The sequence below is a fragment of the Otolemur garnettii genome, unplaced genomic scaffold (assembly GCF_000181295.1).
Source record: "Otolemur garnettii isolate 467f Iridium unplaced genomic scaffold, OtoGar3 scaffold00029, whole genome shotgun sequence".
Taxonomy (NCBI): domain Eukaryota; kingdom Metazoa; phylum Chordata; class Mammalia; order Primates; family Galagidae; genus Otolemur; species Otolemur garnettii.
Genome location: NW_003852424.1, coordinates 9,135,636 through 9,156,882, shown reverse-complemented (window position 1 = coordinate 9,156,882; position 21,247 = coordinate 9,135,636).

Below are 21,247 nucleotides of genomic sequence, written 5' to 3'. Positions count from 1 at the left end.
TCGCACAACCTAGTCCCTTCCCCTTACAGAATCATCTTTGATCTGCCACGCGATCTCAGGATAAGGTGGCTTTGCCATGTGTTTCTCCACCTCCGGTTTTATTGACATCTTTCATGTCTGGATGTTCTCATTACCTCATCATCATGGGGAAAGTTCTGTCACCAAGGTGTACGCCCAGTCGCTCTATCAAAACACCAGTCCCACTCGGTCAGCTCCAAATGTACTTTTAGGCAATTCTCCTTGGGGTTCAGGATTTCAAAACATTTTGCAAGTTTGCTCTGTCCTCAAGTTCTCATTAACCTGGAAGCTCTTCTGTGAATGTACTCATGACTCATATATTATTGCTGTTAGTGAACTCGGGTGCCTTTTTCTACTTGAATAAATATTTCTCATTTGAGCAGTATGACATACTCAGTCATGCACATTATTTAATTTAGTGCTCATAATAACTTGGCCTCCTTATATAGATGAGGTTCAGAAAGATGTTGTAACTTTCCCAAAGCCACAGCGCTGGTCAGGAGAAGTGCCTGCATGTCCCCCAAGTCTGTCCGACTCCACTATCTGTATCTTTTCTACTCTACCACGGAAGATCTGGGCAGTTATGGGAAGAATGGCATGACTTCCACTTTCTTCTGATCATTTTCTAGATTTCCCATGGAAGAGTTGTCACTGTTTTATGAAGAAGCAGGATAATTTTCTTGCCATCAAAAGAAGTGACAAATGTAATGAATAATCAAAACCATGGTTATCTCGTCTACTATATGTTAGGCACACTCACAAATGTCTTCATACCAGCCCTATGAGGTACGTACTATTATTGTTTCTATTTTATAGATAAGGACTAAAACCAAGGAGTTACATTATTTTCTTAAAGTCACCTAAGTAAGTGCAGAGTTGGCTTTTGACTATGAGCAGTATACACCTTAACCTAGAGTATACAACCTGGCCTCCCTACAACTCAGAGTTTATCTCAATGGAAAGGCGATGAATACCCTGCCTGGTGGAGCCTCAGCAGTAAGTCCAGGCCACTGCTAGTCCAGACTATGCTTCTGTGGCAGATTGTCTTTCCAAAGGTAGCAGCAACAATATTTCCCATCTGACATGCTCTTCTTTGAATCCGACCTCAGCTGTCCTCCTGCTGGGTGATGGGGCCTGTCTCCTCCCCTTGGACTGAGCAGACCTTTGCAACTGCCTCCACAAATAGAGCCCAAATCAGGTGACACTATGTAACTTCCAAGGAATAGAATGCTTATTCCTGGAGTCCACAACCATGCTGCAAGGATCCCTGAGCAGACTGTGCAGTGGCCTATGTGCAAAGAAACCACGTGTCCTAGCCCCTGGCCCTGGGTGGGCTTCTGGTCAATAGCCAGCACTGGCTGTTTAGCACACATGGGCACCACCTTCAAAATGGATCTTCTGCCCTACTCAGCTGACAGCCACCCATGGAGTAGAGATGAACTGTTCCTGCCAAGTCTTACTCAAACTGCAGATGTGGGAGCAAGATAAATGATTGTTATTAAGTCCGTATGTTCGAAGTGCCTTATTTTGCAGCAATGAGTAACCATAACAGCTCCAAAAGCAAAGTCCTGTCAGCATATCAATATCTCCAATATTTGTATTTCAGGCTTCATACCAGGCACTGCCATACACCTAATCTAGTCTGTTTTCTAATTCTGTGAAGAAACTATTGCTATTACAAATTTATGGGGGAGGGACTGAAGGCCAGAAGGGACAGTGACTTACTCATTGGATATCCACAGAACCAGCAGACATGTGGCAGAACTGGGATTTAACTAAAGGTGTTTCCTAATCCCCGCATGTGTCTTCTTACTCATTAACATTTTATTGCTCCCTCAAATCCTGGTACACTAAACGATGTTACCTAAATTGGTCAACTAAAAGAAACCCAGGACTGAAGAGGTTAATGAAAAACTTAAGCTTCCCCCAAGTCTGGAACACACCGTTGAGTTTTCTACTGTGACGATCACACATAAGCTCATATTTCCAACTGGAAAATAGTAATAGGATGATGGTGATGATGGTGAGGAAGAGGAGGAAGAGATACAGAGTAAATATTAAAAAAATTAAACAGTAAATTAAAAAATCAGCCAGGTGTATCAAGTGTTTCACACATGTGATCATCAACCATCCTGTGATGGAGGTGTTTTAACCTCAATTCTAGATGATAACAGTGAGTTTCACATGGGCCAAATGATTTATAATTTTCTTTTCTTCTTTTTTTTTTTTTTATGAGACAGAGTCTCACTGTCACCCTGGGTAGAGTGTCATGGCATCAAAGCTCATAGCAACCTCAAACACTTGGGCTCAAGTGATCCTCTTGCCTCTTTTTCCTGTGTAGCTGGGACTATAGGCATCTACCACTAGCCTGGCTAGCTTTTGTATTTTTTTTTTTTTTTACTAGAGACGAGGTCTCAAGTCTTGCTCAGGCTGGTCTCCGACTCCTAAGCTCAAGCCATCCATTCACCTTGGCCTCCCAGAGTGCTGGGATTAATAGGCATGAACCACCGCACCCAGTCAACAAATAATTTTCTGAAAGTCAACTGTATGGAATTCTGTGACTTGTAACCATTTCATTCTATCACCTGGAAGAGGGAGGTAAGGAGAACACATACTAATCCAAATGAAACACAGTCCATTGACTGACAGCGAGTGAACAAAGTGGGGAGGATGGCCAGGTGGGCCAGTGGCTTCTATCAACAGCTCAGTATCAGGTGAAACACCTCCACAAGGCAGTGGGTGACTAGCCACTAGGGTCATCTCAAACATCCACAACCTACTCTTGTGAGTTTATAGGTACAGCTATGACTTAAAGTTCCCATCTGCTTGGCCCTATTGTGCCTAACATTTGAAGGCATTGCAACCCCAGAGAGCACTTCTTAGATTTCTGATACTTGGAGTTGCCAGTTTTGAAGGCCTTCATGCTCTTGGAAAGAGTGGAAGACATTAAAGGGTTAAGCACCCTGTGCTTCTGCTGGCTCTTGTTAAAACCTCTGAGGCATCTTTCAGTCAACCATAGGCATCTCTGACTCGTTCCAGAGAATCTTTAAGAGGGGATTAACCAATCTTTAAAGGACTTCTCCATCCCATCTCAAAGAAAAGCATAGACCAGTAACTGGACAGCCTTAAGCCCGGGCCCCTCTGATAAAGTGTCAGCCAGGCAGATAATTGCCCCAGTGACAAATGCTTAAGAACAAAATTGACAGCAAGTGCAAGGGAGTTGTGAAGAATATTTCTTGATATTAGGAGACCGTTCATGAAGAAAAACATGTTTTAAAAATAGTCACTAGTTTCTCTGTTTATTCCAATTATGAAATAAAGGGTATCTGCTTGGATTTTTAAAGGGGAGAGGACAGAGAACAAAACCTGGGTTGCCATAGGAATGAAGAAGTCTCTTCTCATCAGAGGAACATGAATTCAAGTGAAAAACTAGAATCAGGTGATGTATTCCAAAAGAGTAATTACCCATTGTCCTGTAAAAATTGTCAGCCAGACAGAAAAAATAAAAGCTGAAGGCTATGGATAGTGCAGAATTGTGAATTTGCTCATACATTTTCACTTTTTAGATAAGCACTGATAATCTTTAGCTGATATAGTTTAGAGATTAATTTAAAATATTTGTATTTCAGGCTTCATACCAGGCACTGCCATACACCTAATTAATATCCATATTAATTTAAAATCAATTTTAAAACGACTTTTCTTCCTTTTTACTCATGTTGCAGAAATGACTGGGGCACTAAAAGATACTTAAAAGCTTTATAGAAGAACTGTGGTTTTTGAGACCACTGGTAAGTGCCTTTGGCTTCCTTATTTCTTTGAAATAGCTGATAAGAGGATGTTAAGATTATTAGATTCAGAGTCAGACAAGCTTACAGTTGAATTCTGGCTCCATTGCAAGTTGTATAAAGTAACCTTGGGAGTCTGATTTTTTTTTTTTAACCTCTCTGAACAACATGAGAACAATGGTTATATAACATGATATGTTTAAGAACTCAATGCCTGGCACATAGTAGGTGATCACCGACTGGCTATTTATGACTGCTCTAATTGTATGCTCTTTCATGCATTTGACAGGGCTTCTGACAATTTTAATTCAATTTGCATTATATTAAGGGATTAGGTCTCCTGAATTTGGATTATGTGAGAAATCAGATAGTATTATGTTTGACTACAAAGAACAGACACCCCAAATAATAAGAGTCTAAAATAAGATCAAAGTTTATGTTTTCATAAGTCCCATGATATGAAGCACAAGATTGGTACTGACCTTGGCTTCTGGATGTTCTGCTCATAAAAAAGAGAGGAAGAATGAACATTGGTAGGCATCTAGCAGTCTGTGTTGCCTGTGGACACTCAATTGCATCTTCCTTTTCAGCCCGTTCATGCAATTTCACGCTACGTTGTCCCTGCCATTGGAAGGAAAAGGAGAAAGTTTCAATTTGGCCACCCTTAATGAAACACTTTTGTTTCCCTATTTTGATTTAAGCAGGGTTCTAAATAAGTGTACATTTCAACAGAAAAGCATAGAATTTATAAGCATTGCCCTAAATGCATTAAATGCTACCAATATTGATATTACATGTACATATGTATGTATATTATGTGTAGAAATTCAATCATGTAATAAGTATATTTCCATTGTTTTTTACAGTTTGGGTTCTTCATAAAAACAAGTCCTTTCTAGTAATGACATTTTCTGAATGCAACCAGCTGAACAAGCTATAACATGTATCCACAGTCCTCAGTTTTCTTGACTATCAGTCTGTGAACTTGGCCACTCCACTTTTAAAAAGTGACTTGTTTAAGAAGATGGAGCTAATGCTCTATGAAACTGTAGCCAGCTGAGGATATAGGCCACTTTTTGCAATGGTACTGTTCTGCTCTTTCTCATGGAAGGGACTCAAGAAGGACATTCCCATATAAGACTGGTATATGCAGTAAAAACAAACCAACTGTTAAAAGAGGGTTAGAAGTGAGAAGAAAAGAACTAAAATTCTGTGCTCACTTAATACATGCCAACTATTTTTATTCTGCCAATTGGGCGCTGTTCATGGGGCACCTCATTAATTGGAAGGTGAGGAAATGAGGTTCAACAGGTTAAATAATGTTCCCATAGCCACACCCCTGGCGAGTAATAACTTCACTATTTGAATCTAGCTCTGTTTGCATCCAAGCCCTGTGCAACAAGTGTTTTTCCTAACACAAGTTGCCTCTTGGTGGGGGGTTCTCCCAGTGGTTTGCTGGAACTGGCTGGCAAGAGCCTATTGTTAAATATTTAAGAAATTTGAGAGCTAGTTGTTAATATGTTGGTAGTTTGAAACTAGCTCTGAAGTATTTACACCAGGGAAATTGGCAAAAACTGTAAACTCAGGCCTCCCCACTGCCCCCAAAGCCAGTTTACCAGTATCGTACTCACTGTTCATGTCTTTATGCTTTTGAGTATTTTTTTTCTTTTCTATTCAACCTTTCCTGAAATAGTATAATTTAGCTTATGACCAAGGAAAAGATAAATGTAGCAAAGATTAATAGAAGGCAAAATGAAACTAAAATAAACCAAAATACAACTAAATAAAAAGCTAAACTTGCTTCTGAAAAACCTATAGATTGTCTGGACATGGCCTTCCCTGATCCTTGCTGCCTGAATGTTCCCCTCCCCCCAGTTTATATGTTGAAGTTCTAACCCCTAAAGTGATGGTACCAGAGGGCCCAGAAAGCTGCCTCACTCCATCTGCTGTGTGAATGACTCAGCAAAAAGATGCTATCTGTGGACAGGAAATAGACACACACCAGACACCAAATCTACCAGCACCTTGGTCTTGGACTTCCCAGCCTCCAGAACTATGAGAAACAAATATTGGTCTTTGTAAGCTGCCCAATCTATGATATTTTGTTATAGCAGTCTGAATGGGATAAGATACTTGCTAATGTCTTTGAACTCAGAGTTGGCTGTGGGTTCAAAAGGAGAGATAAAGCCCCATGTGTTCTCAGGGTGCAGCACGCTGCTCAACTTTGCCCTGGCGGATGTGTGTGCCAGCACCCAACATACAGGAGAACAGCTGTGTGGCTGGGCTGTGAATCACAGGGCACATTTTTCCAAAGAGTTTTTGCTGGAAATTGATGCATCCTTTGGTCACAGGTGGTCTTTCAGTAACTTGCATGGCTCAGAATTTCTTTATTGTATTGCTTCATTCTATAAATATAACTCTGAGGAGCACAAATGTTCAATTTAATGGGAGCTGTAAGAGATAACTTATTCCTCAGAATGTTCATGGAAGATGCACAGTGAAGTTGAATCCCTCTGCCTGAGCACTGAAGAGGACCACAAAGGCCAATACCCCCCGCCAACCTGTCTATACATGGTTATCTTGGCAGGTGCACACTGCACATGCTATTAGCCACATGAAAGGAGAGATGCATGTAACAATGTGGTCCGTTCACCTGCCACAGTCTTGACATCAGTATTCTCATGAGCACATAGCAAATGTGGTGATAGCTTTGGTGAGGGGTGACCCAAGGCTGTAATAGCACACCTATTGTGAAAGTGGAGTAATATGATAAGGAGAACAGATAAAACAGGCAGCTTTCAATCCAAAATCCAGAAAGGACACAGAGACTATTTTTTTTTAGTCTATTGCCTGACTGGTCTGCTGAGTCACGGCCCTAACTTCTGTTATTGGAAAAGGAAGCTTGTATCAAATTACCCTGTACCTAGGGAGGCAAAACAGCTCTATTTGTCCTGGTAACCTTTCTCCTGTTTGAGTCTTTAAAATTAAATATTGAAAAGACCTATTATTTCCTCTGTCCATCCTCAGGGGATGGATATAAAACAGATTCTTATATTCAATGCTTCTGTTTCTTCTTCCATCTGATTCTAATTAAAATTGCTGAGAAAATATCTATGGCCTAATTTGGACCCAGCAGAGCATAAGAATGATGGCTGTGCCAAATCAAATCAAGCAGAGTTTAGTGAATAACTCCACTCTTTAGTGAAATTCTTCTTAACAGTTCTATCTCCTCAAATGACTTATTTGTATCCAGAAAAGCATAATGCACTGACCTGGGTAAATAAAAAATATGTAAGTAATAAGGGCTTGTTGCTGCTTATTGATCACATGCTTTGTGTCTGATATTAGGCTATGTGCATTATATTCATTATCATTTAATTTCCACTACTGAAAGCGTAGTTATTATTCTCCCATTTTATAAATGAGGAAACAGACGCTGAGAAGCTGAGTAACACAGTAATTTATACAAGGTCTCTTGTATAAATGATTACTCTTATGATTATTCAATCATAATCAGAATTCACCAAAGCCATGCCTTTTTTTTAAATTCAGATTAATATAAGGGTACATGTGATTGGGTTACGTGGTTTTCTAAGGTAAAGTCCAAGTTGTAGTTGAGTCCTTTTCTCAGGAAGTGTGCCATATACCCCTGCACTGTACCTGTTAGGTGGGAACCCACCAAACCCCCTCCATCCTCGCTCCTTCTTGAATTTAGTTGTGTTTTTCGCTCTTATAGGCCTATAGTTTTTAATCTACTAGTTACAACTTAGTGTTGAATACATTGGATACTTGCTTTTCCATTCTTGTTATACTTTACTAAAGCAAATGTTCTCCAACTCTATCCAGGTTAATAGAATAAATATAAGGTCTTCATCTTTTTTTTTTTTCTGAATAGTATTTCATGATATGCATATATCACAGTTTATTAATCTATTCATGAGGTAAAGGGCAGCTGAGTTGTTTCCACATCTTTGCAATTGTAAAATAGGCTGGTGTAAACATTTGAGTATTTATGTCTTTATGGTAAAATTTAATGCCCCACCATGATGCCTCTCCACAAAAACATCTGCATCGAGATGTTTTTATTCAATCCTTTCAATATTATTTTTAAAAACAAGTAGGCACTTTTAGTTGGAGGGAGAAATGGAAATAGATTCGTAGAGAAAGGAATAATTTGTAAAACATTACATTCCGCTCACACCAACCATTACAAGAGAGAAGCACACCACCTGGGTGTCACAGTGGCCCCTCACGTGCTGAAAAGGCTGGGAGGAATCAGGTGCCAGCCTTCTACGTCTGTGGTGCCTGACTGAATAAAACAATGACAGAGCTCAGAATTCTGGCCATTTTCACTGGAAGCAAATATAACAATCTGTCCCTTCATGTGTAATTGCTCTTATTATAGCATAATGTTTAAAGCAGAGCTCCACAGAGGGAACTGAGAAATAAAGCACTCTGTTGACACCCCTGGCAAACAGAAATGCATTCCAAACATTAGCTTTGTTCTTCCCATTAAACACATATTTTACAGCAAATTCCTCGTGTACAGTGTTTCTCTCCAATACTCAGGTCAATAAATGCTGTCCTTATGGAATTCATCACAGGATGATTTGTTGAGACGTTAATCCAATTCAGATGGGTCTCCTGAACAACCTCTTACTGTCTATAGACTCTATTTATTTATTTTTTTAATTTCACCATCAAGAGAGTGTAGCAAATGCTCTTTATTATGCTCTTTCTTTCTGTTTGTTGGAGGTTAATCACATAGTAAGTCTGAAGGCTCCACTTCCCTGTTCCTTTCAACTTTATGAGTTATTACATTGGCCTTAGAGATTGAAATCCACATGTATCAATTGGAATTACAACCCAAATTCCATTTGAGCTTTCTGATTACATCACCTTTTTGCTGAAATCAATGACAAACTCGACCTCTAGGTAAGCTGTAAAGAACTCTGTTAGGAAAGACTACTCAAGAAACATTTTAAAGTGTTTTCATCTTCAAATTTAAATGCTATGACTTAAGCACATCCTAGAGAAACTTACCTTACTGAGGACTCTCTTGTGTGCCAAATATTCTCAAGATCTCTTATGCCTATCACTTTTATTTGTATGTGTGGTATATTGTTATACTCCATTTTTTCAGAAAAGAAAACTGTGATTAAAAGATGTGAAAGGTGGGCCTGGCACAGTGGCTCATACCTCTATTATCTTCGTGGTTTGGGAAGCTGGGCCAAAAGGATCACTTGAGGCCATGAGTTCAAGATTAGTCTGAGCAACATAGTGAGAGCCCATCTCTACAGAATATTTTTTAAAAATTAGCCAATAGTGGTAGTGCATGGCTGTAGTCCCAACTACATGGGAGGCTGAGGTGGGAGGATCACTTGAGCCCTGGTGTTCAGACTATAGTGAGGTATGACTGTGAACTCCAGCCACGGAAACAGAGTGAGAAATAATAATAATAATAATAATGACCATAATGAATGTCTCTAAAATAATAATAATGACCATAATGAAATTTTAAAAATAGGTTATGTGAGAGGCAGAGCTAAAATCTGAAATAAGGATTATCTTGCCTTAAACCTGTGGCCTTTCCACACCTCTGTGCTATGACACAATGTCAGCAAACTGTGGACCCGTGGTATGATTCTTGCTTTTATAAATAACATTTTATTGGGACACAGCTATGCCCATTTATTTATGTATTGTCTATAGCAGCTTTTATAATACAACGGCAGTTGAATAGCTGCAACAGAAACCATATTCCCCACAAAGACTAAAATATTTACTATCTGGCTCATTACAGAACATGTTGACCCCAGCTGTAAAGAATTGTGATACATTCTAGAATACACAGTGATGAATGAACATGGTTCCTACCTCCCAGCAACTCAAGTTCCAGTTGAAGAGACCCACAAACAACTAAGAAACTCTATGAGTGACATATTTTATTTCAAACGTTTGGGCCTCAAAATAAGGGAACATCTTTCTATTTAAGGGCTCAGGCCCATATTGCTTTGGTAAGGATATTATTTTTTCCACCTCTAGGATTCCCTCTTCTTCCGTGAAAATTCCAAGGCTCCCAGGGCCTCCACATTCCAACACACCAATCCTGTCTTGAAATAAAGCAGAAGCAGCTGCTCACGCCCTGCTGGGTGCCACTGTCTATTGCCATGATGCCAGTTACAATCTAATGATGTCACTGCTGAAAAAAGCTGGTCCAGAATTTGAAAAGGATGTATTCTTCCATGACATCTGGTGGCTTCTTATCTAGTAATTGCTACTCATTGACTTAAAGCCATTCTAAGTTAAGAGTCTTCCCTTGTATTGACTATAATTTCCCCCAAATGGGACTTCTTCTTTCCTTAATCCTTAACACATCTCAGGAGTATCTGGTGCTGGATGGTCACCTCAAGTCTACATGTCACAGTTTAAGACCAGTGGCATAAGCAGCTTTTCTTCTCAGTCTGAGGGATCATCAGGGCGGATTCTAACTCAGAAGCTCTGCTCTGATGGACCCTGCTCCCAGTAAGGTAGGAATTGACACCTTGCAAGAGTTCTCCCTGAGCCCTGAGAGATGACAGCTTTAAATACCCCAATCTCCATTGTCTGGACTAAGTGGCAAAAAGCTAGCCTGTTCCTCCAGTATCCTAAGGGCAATTAACAAATCCTTTGATTTTTTCCAAACTCAAGGGATTTTCAGTTAATTTATTATAGAATCCCCTATTGTTACACTGCTTAATGAGAATAGTTTTTAACTTGTCAGATGCTTTGTGCTTACCAGAGATAACCAAAATAGCCTTGTGTTTGAGACCTTTTTTGAACTCTTGCCTTCAGGTGCAAACATCATACTTATCATCACCAAAGAGGAGACAGAGCTGAGATGTAGCTAACTGGAAATCTTCTGGAATTTTCCTTTTGCTTTTGGCTTTATAGTGGGAAAGATTACCTAAAACTCCAATTCCTTCTTATATCTCAAAGCTCACATGGAGCACATAGCTATTTTGAGTCATGAACAATGAACACTATATGCTGATTTTTGTTCTTACTTAAAGATATTTTTTATGGCTATAGTGACCTTGGCAATATACCATTTGGTTGAATATTTCACATGAAGAACCCTTCAAAGGGTATAGGGTACAGTCTAGGACATTTATTCCCCAGCTAACTGGAATGCTATCTACAGCAGCATATCCTCAAAGTCTTTCTACAATCACAGCAGTTGCTACCAGGAAGTTGATGCTTTAAGGAAAAATTATCTCAATTTGCCTTGGATTTTTGGATTTTTGGATCTTTGGATTTTTTGCCTGAGTTTCTGGTAGGATAAGACTCTGCATAACCACAGAAGCAATAAATTCCTACAAACACATATCCAAGGTTCTGGCTCTCAGCTTAAAAAGGGAAGAAAGTTTTACACATTTAACTAATGGATTACTGCTTTGGGTTATTTTCATATCAGTTCTCCATATAAGAAAGTTTTTCTGCTAGGTGCTTTGAGAGTCCGTTTTATAGCTGGAAGTGATATCCTCAAATCTTATGGTAATCCTCCCCCACCAAAAATTTTACAATAATTGCTGAATTTTCTTTTTTAAGCCTACAGCATATGGTGTTCCCAGGTGGTCTCCCATCCAAGGAGGGACCAGGCTCAACTCTGCTTAGCTTCTGAGATCAGACAAGAGCAGCATGAGCAGAGCGATATGGCCACAGACTAATTGTTGGATCTTTCCCTCCTCAGATGACCGAGTGTAATCAGGGAATTCTCTTAGGGCTTTAAGGTGATTTTCCTGTGCTGTCTTTCCAGCTTGGGTGGTGACAGTGGGAGAGGTAGAGTGGGAAGTCTGCAGCCCTTATAGAGAGTTTGAACTTGATTGAGTTTAAATCCTAAACTGATTGCCTAATTATCCCCTAGAAGGAACTGAGTCACTTTCACTGGAGATTTCAAAATTACTACATAAGAGAGCTAGAGGTAGAAATTGAGAAATTATATTGGAAGGGAAGAACAGGAAGACTTGATTTGAAACTTGATTTGCATAAAACTTGCAATGATTCCCATTTACATGCCAGGATTAAGAAATGCCCAACCTCAGTGGAAATGGCAACTCCAAAGTGAAGATGGTAGACTAACTATTATTAGTGCTTACCCAGATGTCTGCCTGCCCTCTCCTTTTGGGTCATGTAGTCCTGTAAAGTTTTGTGTGTGGCCAACCACACATTGGTTTGGACAATAAAATCCAAGTGGAAATGATGTATATCAATTCTGGGTAGAAGCATTTATGGACTGAAACATGATTTTCCCTGCTCGTCTCTTAGACCTTGGGAAATCCTGAAGTCTTATGTTAAGATGATAAAGATTTTATCACCCTGATTACAACAGATCCATGCTGGACATACATCATGAGTGGGAGATAAACCTTTAAGTTCTTGTGATTCAGGAGTTGTCACTGGAGTTAGCATAGCCTGGTTGGTGAAGGTGTTCAGTTACAGAAAGCTAAAGTTATATTCTTGCACATCTCATTTTATGTTTGTAAATTCCCCAATGGTCACTACACAACCATTTAACTGATCTGGATTCAACTGTTGCTGCTCAGCAAGGAACACAGCAATTTTAAAAGTGTGGCTGATTTGTCCTGTTATCTTGCAAGGAACATGTGTCCCATACTGTGATGTAAGCCTGCTGCTTCTTCTGTGGGCCTTGGGTCTCCCAGGATGCACACAGTGTAAGAATCTTGCACACAGATGGACTCTAGCCTTTAAAAATATATATATTATTTTATACAAGATAACCTAAACACAAACGTCATCTGGAGTTTTACCAATGAAATACCAAATGCTTCCCATGTTGAAGCAAAATACAGTCTGTGCCACTAGTTCTTCATTCTGTATGGTAGTTATGTAGTTTGTGAAAAGGATATTGAATCTCACTACCAGGCAGACTTCTGCTGGCAAAAATGAGGGCCTTCCCAAACTCACTGCAGTTCACCATGTAGGCCACCAAACCAGCCCTCAGAATGCAGGCAAAGAGTAGGCAGGTTCAGCAAATGCCACGTCAGGAGTCCCACTAAATAGGCCACCTGAGCACCAGCCCTCACAAGGTACCTCAATATCCTCAAAAGTTTCAGGGTTAGGACACTGGGCACTCCTCTGGTCCCTTTCCTGTTAATGTTTCCCATGCAAATTGAGGGGGTGAGGTGATGACAATTAAAGAGTTTGGGGGCAATGGAATACTTTTATACAAATCTCTAGAATACCCCCTGAATTCCACAGGGTTTTAAAATTTCACTTTAATAGGCCCAATTGGTAATAGTGATGGTCTTTGGGCCACTGTTCATTCATTTTATTATGATACTCTACAGATTTAAACAAAGGCAGCCAAATTGACCTCTATGATAAGAGGATGCTTTCAGCATGCTTTTTCTCATGTAGTTCAGTAGAAGGGTAGTTTTGATATGCTTCCAAATACAAATACATCATCCACATATAAGATAACAAAATATAGATGTAAGATACCAACACTGCTAGATAATTTGTGTTGCCAATGACTTTTTTAATTAATGCCAGAAAAAGAGAAGGGGCTCCCGAGGGTCTTAAACTATCCTTTAAAATGGTTAGAACCCTAAAGGAAGGAAAGATCTTGTCCTCCTTTGTCCTTTGTTGCCATCGCCATGTGAAGCTATACACTTCCCAATCCATCACTGAGAAGTCATTCCCCAGCAGGAAGTCCAGGCTGTTTTATTTAAAATGTTGAATAGAGTTTGGTAATCCAACCAGGTCTGGATTTTACCCTGTGTTTTCTCCCTGGCTTGGCAGGGAAACATTTGGGCACTGAACACCAAAATGATACTGCTATTCAGTAGACTCTAAGGAGGTCTCATAAATAAGCACTCTCAGACATTGCAGCATTCTCAGCTCTCCTGGCCCTATTTGATGTCATTTGCCCTGGATACATACTATGTCCCCCTGGCCCCTACTTTCTTCTGTGAAGCTTGAGAAGCAGTTTTTGACTCTTCTCCCTTCTATTTTCTGTAGTCACTACTCACAGTTGGTGATGAGAAACTTTGGCCCTGGGTGAGCATTTTTAAATCCTGAAAGAAGTTCCTCGCAAGGCAGACATCCTTTCCATATTTTCTGGATCAAGGCATGCAACAGCTTACCCACCTCTCTTTCCTGACAATCTGATAATAAATAGAGGATAACACTTTCCAATTTATTAAATTTTTGGAATGAGAATGGCTCTAAGTTTTTCTTCTAAAATGTACCTAAACATAAGAGATGAGCTCATAAAACTGTAGAGAGGACCTAATGTTTTGACTGAGTACTCCTTGGTGCTGGAAACAGAGCCAAGTGTTTTCCACACTTCTGTTATGGCGGCCAATAACCAGCCTGTGCCTAGATTAGTTGTCTGGACAAGAACTATCCAGGTTATTAAAGTCCCAGAAAACTGTGGGAACTGGATTTTGAAAACTGGAGCAGTAGCATCTTTATGTTCTTGGGTAGAAAGTTTGGGGTGCTCCCCCCCACGTCAGATCAGCCAATCCATAACGACAGTGATTCTTAGGAGAGGTTCACAACTGGTTTTTATCTCTTCATCCATTTAACATGCTCTACATACTCCTGAAAATAGAATCTTTTGCTACTTCTGATTATTCTCAGGAGTTGTTGGCTCAGGAAACAGGCAAAAGCAACACCCTTTTGCCCCATCCCCATGTCCTCTCCTTTGTAGCTAATCCCTTTACTAAACTTTCCTAATCTCTCAGTTTAAGTGTCCCTTCTGTTTCTCACCAGAATCTGGTTGACAGAAATCACATAAGCCAGTTTTCTTATGTATGAAATTAATAAAACAACAACCTTGTCATATGTATTAATATCATGAGGGGACAAGAGACAATGAATGATTCTGGCATGTTGCAAAACTCAATAACTGGACTGGAAGTGATCCCCCACTCCCCAGCATTTTTATAACTCCTTTGGGATAGGAAGCCAAGTCATTCTGGAGTGTGGATCATAAAATAGTGGCCCCCAGACTGCAAGTGTTTTGTAGGCTAACACATACTTTAAAGTGTCAGAAAGTGTCCTATAAAATCCAGATGTCAACTTCTATTGGAAAGTTGGAAGCTGTGTCAATACTGGGGCCCACATGACAACGTAAAAACTCACAGCTAGTGCTGCATCCAGGTGGCCTCTTAGGACAAGGGCTCTCTAATTTGCCATAGTCCCCCGCCCCCTGCTGACTCCCTATTATCCATCAGCTGGCATGAGGCCTTCATAATACCTGCCTGGACCTGTAAGCACTATAAGCTTTTAACTCCTGATCTAAATTGTGAATTCCTAGAGGGCAAGTACCACAATATATTCTTCTCTGTGCTGACTAACTTAGTAATATATTTTAACTGAGCAAACAATTTCACTTTCTCTCCTCAGTCCCCAGACCTTCCCAGTGCCACCACCCTCCACTCCTACTGTAACCATCTGCTGCTTGAATGACCACAGTGTCCATGCATCTGGGAGAGTGAGGATGTAAAAAGAGACTAGAAGGGCTTTGCAGAGTAAGAAGAGGCTAAGAGCACAGGCTGCAGGTGAACCTGATGAGATATGGGAATACCATCCTGGCACGGGAGAAATCATTTGTTTGTTTGTTTGTTTTCAGTTTTGTATGTTGTCTCCCTAATTGGCTTAATAAGATGGGCTCTGATTCCCTCATTCCTGTTGCTAAATATTCAGATCAGAATGCTCTCCAGGTTTCAATAGTTAAGGCTCTTAAAGCTGTAAGCACAGACCTCTGTTAGGAGTTGGTTCTCCTCCCTGTACCCGAGTTGCACGGCTGTGGGCCTCTGACGGCTCTGGCAGCATCAAGGGCCCAGCTCCGATGTGGTAGCTGATGGGGAGGTAATGACCCAACAGCTGCAGATCACTCTTACCCTTCTGCCTTGCATTTTAAAAAAATACAAACAGCACACAAAAAAATTCAGACCCGGCATTCCATTATTCCCTTTTTAATAAGGGCCTGGAAATGTCAGCCTCAGTGATTATGCCAGCAGGTGCCTGGACTTCAAAGTGGGCACCTGTCACTGGAAAGATAATTGACTTTATTCAACCAATTGTCTCCCTGATGTAATCAAGCCATTTCATTCAAATGGATTTTTCAAACTGTTCTTTTAAGTAGGTGGGGGAGGCAGCGGTGCCGATGGATCTGGATGGCAGTTACACGGAAGAGGGAGAGAAGCAGAGGCAGTGAGGAGAGCTGTCAGCCCTGCTGAAAGCAGCAGTTGGCTCGGGGGGACTGTGCAGGTGGAAAAACCAAAGAGTGATTAAGGAGAGGTGGGGATACCTCCCTGATCTCTCTTTATTCAAGTGTTCTATGTGTTTATTCAATTTGTCCCTGGCCAGGGACAGACCGAAAGACACTCCCCAGTCTGCACTTTTTTCCCAGGGGCAATTGCCCTGAGGTATAGTGGGCAGGGTAGGCCTCTGTGCCCAAAGTGGCGCATGTCTCCTCTGGGAACCAGAGTTTAATATACTCTTCAAAGAGGTAAGAGGAGGTATGGACCCAAAGGCACTAAATCCTTCTTGCTAAATTAGACAGACCTGGTCATCTGCGGCACAGAAGGCTGACTGCGCATCCGAACCCAAGGGAGGCTCAGTCAGTATAGGAATTCAGTGGCCCTCAAATTCCACCCATGTAGGGAAAACAAGTGCTGGATTCCCATGGAGGTGAGAACACTGAGTCTATGCAGTAGCTGGAGCTCTCTAATCAGGGATAGATACTGCAAGCGTAGTTAATATTATTTTAATTTCAGATTAACATGAGAATATATATGTTTAGGTTACATTGTTTGCATTTGTTAGGTAGAGTCCAAGGTGCAGTTGAGTTCTTCACCCAGGAGATGTGAAGAGGTACCCCTACATCGTGCCTGTTAAGTGAGAGGTTACCAATCCTTCTCCCCCTCCCCACTTCATGAATTTAATATTTTTATCAATTTAATGAGAAGCCAACATTTTAGGTGAAGCTACTACAAGCCTTAAAATATCTTTAGAATATTTGCTGATTAACATGAAAGATGTTAGAAGTGGTAGTTTTTTATTGGTGAAATGAGTGGTTCTGCAATTATCTAGTAATAATCATAGAGGAACAACCTCCCTTCCACAGACTGGCCACAAGAGTTAGGGTGCCCATCAGCCTATAGCGCTTGCATTAGTGGATTAGGCCAAAGAACTCCATTACCTCTTCTACCCAGGACAGAATTTAGGATAGAATTTCTCGTTCTTTTTAGACCACAGTAATAAATACATTTTACATCATGACCTAGTACACACACACACACACAAAGGAAAGACTGCAGAGAACGTGGTTCTTGCCTCACTTCATGCTATGTATTTCATTCAGTTCAGTTTTTTTGACTGCTTGTGCTAGCCTACTAAATTCATTTTACAATATACTAGGAAGAGGCCTACTGCAGTCTGAGGGCCCTAAGAGAGAGGGCTGGCAGAATCCTGCCTCTAGAATATTGCTGCGTGTTCTGTGGGTTAGTCTTTCCTGTATGTAAGGTGCTAGTGGGAGAGCCTGGCATGCCGAAAGAGTGACAGATGGGACCAATGGGACACAAACTTTTGTGCTAGGCTGCTAATGAATTCGTGTGTGCTGGAATTTGATCTGGGACTTGCTTCCACTGTAACTACCACCAAGTAGTAAAGGGATAGAAGAGGAGAAATAGAGCCCTTGCCTGCCCCCAACCACTGGATGTTACCAATGTTTACCAACCCCCCCCCCCAAATAATTATGACTAAACAACAATTTGCAAGCAATATTTTTTTTTTTTTTGAGACAGGGCCTCAAGCTATCCCCCTGGGTAGAGTGCTGTGGCATCACAGCTCACAGCAACCTCCAACTCCTGGGCTCAAGTGAGTCTCCTGCCTCAGCCTCCCAAGTAGCTGGGACCTCAGGCGCCTGCCACAACGCCTGGCTATTTTTTGGTTGCAGCCGTCATTGTTGTTTTGGCGGGCCCAGGCTGGATTCAAACCTGCCACCTTAGGTGTATGTGGCTGGCACCTTAGCCACTTGAGCCACAGGTGCCGAGCCAATATATGTTTTTAAAATTAAACACTATTCAGGTATTGTAGTGGGTTAAGTGATGGCACCCAAAAAGGTCTACCTGTACCCTGTGAACTTACTTGGAAAACGATCTTGAGGTGAGATCCCCAAATCACACTAATGGGGTCTAAATCTGATTATATGTCCTCATAAAAGACAGGGAAATTTGAAACAGAAGAGGCAGTTATGTGGAGATGGAGGCAGAGATGGCAGTTAAGCAGCCCCAGCTAGGGACACCTGGAGCTGCTGGAAGGCAGGAGAGGCCAAGAAGGGATTCTCCCCTGAAATCTTCAGAGAGAACATGGCCCTACTCGCAGCTTGATTTCAGATTTCTGATCTCCAGAACTGTGAGATAATAAATGTCTGCGGTTTTAAAACACCCAAGTTTGGGTTACCACAGCCCTAGGACATGAAGGCAGGCATTAAATGAACAAAGGCCACAGAAGTCTCTTTAATATCCATGCCAGTCACATAGTACGATCTCATCTGGAGCAAAAAAATCCCAAAGATCTATAATTATTATTATTATTTTTTTTTTGCTAGCTTATTTAGAATTTGGATTTCAGGAAAGAACCGTATCTTATATGATCAAAAATATTTTGAAACATCATTCACTATCTCTGATCGTATTTATGGCTCAACATTCTTTATAGCAACAGGATGAATGCTAAATTAAAAGCTTATTTCAAAAGCCGTGGTGGGCATGCGTACTACTCACAACAGGGGGTGAAAAGACGAGAGAATGAACAGCAGCATATGGCTGTGAGAGCCATTCTAAGAGATTTTATTTCCTTAAGCAAAGGTAACCCTGGCTTGGACATTGCTGGAATATTGAAATTCTAGCCTTGTACCAGTAAAACAAAAAGAGACAGCCTATAAACATCAGGGTTTTGAACTTGAGATATGGTCCTATCGTAAGACAGGTAACATTCTGTTACAAACAGTGTGAAATAGAGAAGAGAAAAAAAGCCAGCAACACTGGAATTTCGTATTTACTTTAGAAAGTCAGAGTAAATTAAATTAAAAAAATCAGAGAACCTGACACAGATCTATAATAGTTAACTTTTGGAAATCAGTTGATATCTGATAACATTCCCCCAAAGTAAGCATTTAAAAAAATTCTTCTTGAGGCAATTGCTTCCCTCCCACAAATCACTTAACAGAACAAGCGTCTTGGTTTTTGCTTCAAACATAATGTGCTAAAAGTGTGTATTTCAAGGACAATGATGATGGAAAAATGTATCATTGTACTTATCTTTGACAGTTTTTATGAGGGGATTATTTGATCATTTTCTACTGAATCATTAAATCAGAAAGGTTGCAAAGCGTCCTGTGAATTGTACATGCAAATTGCCTTTGATGACACCAACACTCAATTGCCCCTGGAATCTGATAAAGTGAATGTTTTTGGTCTGCTCGGCAGCATTTATTTATCAGGGCCAAGATGAAACATCAAAAATGACATTTGGCATATCACGCTAAAAAGCTCTGCACAGCAAAGGAAGCAATCAACAAAGTGAAGACACAATCCACAGAACAGAGAAAATATTTGAAAATTATACATATGACGAGAGAGTAATAACTATAATATATAAGGAGCTCCAACAACTTGATAGGAAAAAAATCAAGTAATCTGATTGTAAAAAAGGCTCTGAATAGACCTTTCTTGAAAGAAGACATACAAATGGCTACCAGGTATATTAAAAACGCTCAACATCATTTGTCATCAGAGAAATGCAAATCAAAACCACAATGGGATATCATCTCACCCCAGTTAAAATGGCTTTTATCAAAAGGACAGGTGATAATGAATACTGGAGACAACGTAGAGAAAGGGGGAGCCTTTGTACACTGTGGAAATGTAAATTGGTACAATTGTGGGGAACAGTATGGAGGTTCCTCAAAAAAATGAAACTAGAACTATTATATGACCCAGCAAGCCCACTGCTGGGTATACACATATATCCCAAGGATGAGAGTTCAGTATATTGAAAAGATGTCTGCACTCCCATATTTATTGTAGCACTATTTACAATAGCCAAGATATGGAATCAGTGTAAGTATCTATCAGTGGATGGGTGGATGGATAAAGAAATTGTGGTACATATACCCTGTGGAATATTGTGTAGTCACAAAAAGAAATCTTACCATTTGCAACAACATAGATGGAACTGTAGAACATGTTGTTGAGTGAAATGAGTCAAGCATAGAAAGATAAATCTTGGATGTTCTCACTCATATGTGGCAGTGAATATTAAAAGGAATTGATCTTAAGGAGACAGAAAGTCAAATGATGGTTCCCAGAGGCTGGGAAGGGCAGTGGAGAGAAGATGCAGAGGAGATAGTTAATGGGTGCCAAAATATAGTTAGATAGTTAAATAAAATGAACAATATTTGATAGCACAATAAAGTGACGATAATCAACAGTAAGTTAGGGTATGCTTTAAAATAACCAAAAGAATGCAGCTGGAATATTCCTAGCACAGAGAAATGTTAAATGCCTGAGGTAATGGATACCCCAATTACCCTGATCTGATTGATTCACATTGTATACCTTATCAAAACAGCACATGTACCCTATAAATTATTATGTACCTGCAATGATTAAAAATGTTAAAAATGACTTATGGAAAAACTTAACTGACATGAAAGCCATTATAATGTGATAGTATTAAGGGGTGGAGTTATTCAGAAAAACAGGTGCACGCACACATACACTTAGACACCTACACAGATGTGCTTAGACAAACTGAAAAAATACTGGAAGGAAGTATAGGGATGTGTGTTAGCTACGGTCTTGGACGATGGGATAACTGGGCCTATGTTAGTATAAATACGAGCTGTTTCCCATACCTGTCTAGTCTTCAGTATTTTGTCGTTCCATATTCAAAAGTGTTTAGGCTTCTCTAACACAATAAATAAAAATGAAGTGATTTAATGCTTTGGCTGAGCCATGGGAGGTAGAAAAGTTCCAGGTGGTGAGAGAATCAAAGATACTCTGGGATTCTTGGAGAACTGCTCTTGCAGGCCAGAAATGGTTTTTTTAATGATTTAGCAGTCAGTCTGACATGGGGAAACAGCAGCCCTCGGACAGGGATACAAGGGCCTGTCCTCCCTCCTGGCTCCATGTCCTAGTTTATCCCAGGCAGGGGCTCATCTTTCTCTCTTCTGGTCTTGCCATTCTGATCCCTGGATTACATGTCTATTCTGACTCATTCTTCTATTCAAGTTCAGGTGAGAATGTTTTAAACTTCTCCCCCATCAAGGAATCTTTTTTTTTTTTTTTTTTTTTGAGACAGAGCCTCAAGCTGTCCCCCTGGGTAGAGTGCTGCGTCATCACAGCTCACAGCAACCTCCA